The sequence below is a fragment of the Hemiscyllium ocellatum genome, unplaced genomic scaffold (assembly GCF_020745735.1).
Source record: "Hemiscyllium ocellatum isolate sHemOce1 unplaced genomic scaffold, sHemOce1.pat.X.cur. scaffold_3224_pat_ctg1, whole genome shotgun sequence".
Lineage (NCBI taxonomy): Eukaryota > Metazoa > Chordata > Chondrichthyes > Orectolobiformes > Hemiscylliidae > Hemiscyllium > Hemiscyllium ocellatum.
The window spans coordinates 17,805-22,255 of NW_026868351.1; positions in this window are offsets into that span (position 1 = coordinate 17,805).

Below are 4,451 nucleotides of genomic sequence, written 5' to 3' on the forward strand. Positions count from 1 at the left end.
ATTTCCCTCTCCACCCCTTTCCGCCTTCCACAAAGACCATTCCCTCCGTGACTACCTGGTCATGGCTACGCCGCCCAATAATCCACTCTCCTGTCCTGGCATCTTCCCCTGCCACGGCAGGAATTGCAAACCCTGGGCCCACATCTCCTCCCTCTCCTCCATCCAAGGCCCTAGAGGAGCCTTCCACATTCATCAAAGTTTTACCTGCACATCCACCAATATCATTTATTGTATCCGTTGCTCCCGATGCGGTCCCCTGTACATTGGGGAGACTGGACGCCTCCTGGCAAAGCGCTTGAAGGAGCATCACTGGGGCACTCGCACGAATCAACCACACCGCCCTGTGGCCCAACATTTCAACTCTCCCTCACACTCTGCCAGGACATGGAGGTCCTGGGCCTCCTTCACCGTCGCTCCCTCACCCACCCAACGCCTGGAGGAAGAACGCCTCAACTTCCGCCTTGGAACACTTCAACCCTAGGGCATCAATTTGGGCTTCAACAGTTTCCTCATTTCCCCTTCCCCCACCTCACCCCAGGTCCAAACTTCCATGACGTGCCCTACCTGCCTATCTTCCTTTTCACCTCTCTACTCCTTCGTCCTCCCTGACATATCATCTTCATCCCACCCCCATCCACCCTCTGTACTCCTTCATCCCCATCCCCACCCCCACTCACCTATTGTACTCTATGCTCATTTTTCCTCACCCCCACCCTCCTCTCATTTAGCTCGTATTCCTTCAGGCACTCTGCCTGTATTCCTGATGAAGGGCTTTTGCCCGAAACGTCCCGAGCTCTTACCTCTGATACAGGACACTGACTTCAGTATGTGTCATTACTGAGAGTGCTGATGTTCCCTTGTGTAATATCAACAACTTAGCAGCTTCTGACACCTCTTGCTCCTTTGTTACCTCTAAACACAATATGCCAATGTGTTCTGGGGAGGCGATGGCCGACTTTATTGTCAGCAGACTATTCACATAGGTAATGTTCTGGGGACCTGGTTTCAAAACCTGCCACGGCAGATGCTGGAATCTGAATTCAATATAAATCTGGTATTAAGAGTCTAATGATGAAACCGTTGTGATTTGTTGTAAAATCTTATTTGGTTTCCTGCTGTCCGAACCTGGTCTGATCTACTTATGATTTCAGATCCACTGTCAGCTGGTTGAATCTTCACTGCCCTTTCAGTCGATTCTTAAAGCTCATCTTTTTAAACTATGATATTGCCAGAATGATTTATAGACGGCATAGGCTGGGACTTCCTTTCACTGGAGTGTAGAAGGTTGAGGGTGGAGATTATGGAGGTTTATGAAGTCATGAGGGACAAAGATAAGGTGAATAACCAGTGTCTTTTCCCTAAGGGAAGGGAAGTTCAAAACTTGGGAGTATATTTCTAAGATGACAGGGAGAAGATTGTAAAAGGACGTGAGGGAGGGGGAACTTTTTTACATTGAGGGTGGTTCGTGTGGGAATGAACTATCAGAGGGAGTGGTGGATGCAGGTAATGTGACAATGTTTAAAATTATTTGGATAAGTACATATGAGCCAAACACAGGAGGGTGGGTCTAATCTAATCTTCCCCCAGATATTCAGAGCCACGCCTATCATTGTTGTGTGGCATGTGTGACAGCTGCTACAAGACGTCCCAACTCCTGTGCTCAATGCTCTGACCAATGAAAGCAAACATGCCAAAAGCCTTCTACACACTCTCTGTCTACCCACGACTCCATTTTCTAGGAGCTAATACCCGCAACCCTAGATCTCTTGGTTCAAAATACTGCATATGAAACAGATTTGCTGCTTGTTGGTAGACGTTAATATTTGGTGCACATCTCTCCTCTAATTTGGTATTTTATACTGAATGCCATCACTGATGAAGTCCAGTGTGCCAAAACCTGAACTTCAAAATCCCTCTGTTCAACTACACTCAAGGTCCTGCCATTCACCATGTAAATCCTACCTTGATTTGACTGTATAAAATGTAAGACCTCATACTTAGCTATATTAAACTCCATTTGCCAATGACTTAAACCTATGCAATCTAGTTCTGGACTCGCCCTCCCCAGGGAAAAGATCCTTCCAATTTACCCTATCCATGCCCTCATGATTTTATAAACATCTATAAAGTCAACCCTCACCATTCAAAACTTCCGGGACCCCAGTCGATTCAGCCTCTTCCTGTAGCTCAAACCTTCCAACCCTGGCAGCATCCTTGTAAATGTTTTCTGAACCCTTTCAAGGTTCACAACCTCCTTCCTGTAGCAGAGAGCCCAGAATTGCCTGCAGTATTCCAACAGTGGTGTAATCAATGTCCTCTGTGAAGAGGATTTAAAAAAATATAACTACAAGCAAATCAGGTTAGTTGGGCATGACTTTCCCATAGCAGTTTGGTTTGGCTGTCCCTTATTAATCTATGTTTTTTATCAGTTATGAGAAAATATTTTGTGGGATGTGATGATTGTGAGCACATCCAACATTTGCTCATTGTCCCTCATGGCCCTTGGACAGAGTAACTGTGACTACATGCTAGAAGGCAGTTGAGAGTCAACCACATTATAGTAGGTCTGGAGTCACACGGTGTGTGTGTGTGTGTGTGTGCACGCACGCACGTTAATACATGCATGCAGGGTTCATGAATGGTAGATTTCCTGCCTTAAAAAGGACAGTTTCTGGAGAAACACAACAGTTCTGGTAGCATCTATGAAGAGACAACAGTGTTACTGCTTTGAGTCCGGTGGTCCTTCAAAACTTGGCTGGATTCAAAACATTAACTGGTTTCTCTCCACAGATGCTGCCAGACCTGCTGCGTTTCCCCAGCAATTTTGCCTTTTATTGCTGATCTCCAACATCTGCAATTCATTATTTTAGTGACTAACTGTTTCCTGGTTGCCAGGACCGAGAGAAACTTTCACTTCCAGATCTTTTTATTAGTTGAACATAAATTCCACCAGCAGCCATGATGGGATTTGAAATTGTGTTCTCAGAAGACCTAGATCTCTGGGTTGCTCAACCATTATCACTAGATCACAATCTTCACTTCAGTGACAATTTTCTCCTGACTATTTTCCTTTATTCATTCATGGGATGTCGGCACTTTGTCTCCCACTATTATTCTGGTAAACATCAACTTCACTTTCCCGCTGTTTCCCCATAATCTCAATTCCCTTTCTGATTAAAAAAAATGTTAGTTTTGAATGCACTTAACAATCCAGGCTCAACAGCTGTCCTAAACATGCAATCCCTTATTTGCAGGTTATTTTCTTCGGTTCTAAACTCACCCACAAGGGTAAACTTTCCCACATCTAGCCTGTCACGTCTCCTCAGAATCTTGTTTGTGACAAGATGGTTACCTCGAAATCTTCTAACTTCTATTAACAACAGGTCCAACCTATTCATTTCTCCTCATATGACATTATTTCCATCCCTGATATCATCCTGGTCAACCTTCTCTGGACTGCCTCCAATGCCAGTATATCTTTCCTTAGCTGAAAGTCCCAAAACTCTTCCCAGTATTCAGTTGTGCCCTAATTGGTGTCTGATTTAGGTTCGCTATAACCTCCCTACTTTTATACTCCATTTAAAAACCAACATCCCATTTGCCTTCCCTATTACTCACTGAACTTGGATGAAGTGGTCATGGATGCGAGCTTCCAAATCCTCCTATTCAGCAGATTTCTCCATTTAACATCCAGCACTTTTCCTTCAGGCAAAGTGCAAAACCTCATTTTCCCACATTCTATTCCATCATTTGCTTAACCTGTCGATATCCCACTCCATGTCATCCTCACCACCTGCATTCCAATCAGCTGTCTCTACTGCAGTCTTGGCAATAGTACATTCACTTGACTTAGATATGTGATTCATATCCATATTGTAAATAATTTTGGCCCCAGCACTGATCCCTGTGGCACGCTGCTAGTGACAGGTTCCAATCCTGAACATGCCCCTGACCCCGACTGTATCATTGGTTAGCCAATCACCTGTCCATACGATTAGACTGTCTCCAATATCATGTGCATATCATTGGCTCTGCCAGCAAATCTTCCCAAACTGTCCTTGAAAAAGTGGTGGTGAGCTGCCTCTTAAATTGCTTCACAAATATGATGTGGTCTATAATAAAGGTTCAGGAGCGAGTTCCAGGATTTTTATCAATAACATCGAAGTAATGCGTGTATGTCACAGTTGGAATGTTGTTTTCACACTTATCTGCTCTTGCTGGTTGAAGTGATGGAGTGGAAGTTGCTCTTGAAGAGCCGCCACTCATATAACCAAGCCAGACAGATCGATTGTGGCCAGAGACTCTGCCATTTTGACTTCTCATCAATCTACATTCTTTCCATCCAAGTTTTAGTCACATCAAACTGCCACACTTTGCTGTTATGGCCTCAGTAAACTATAATAACGTGAAGATCGCTGGGATGATTTTCTACATCCGACTGATATTGTTTC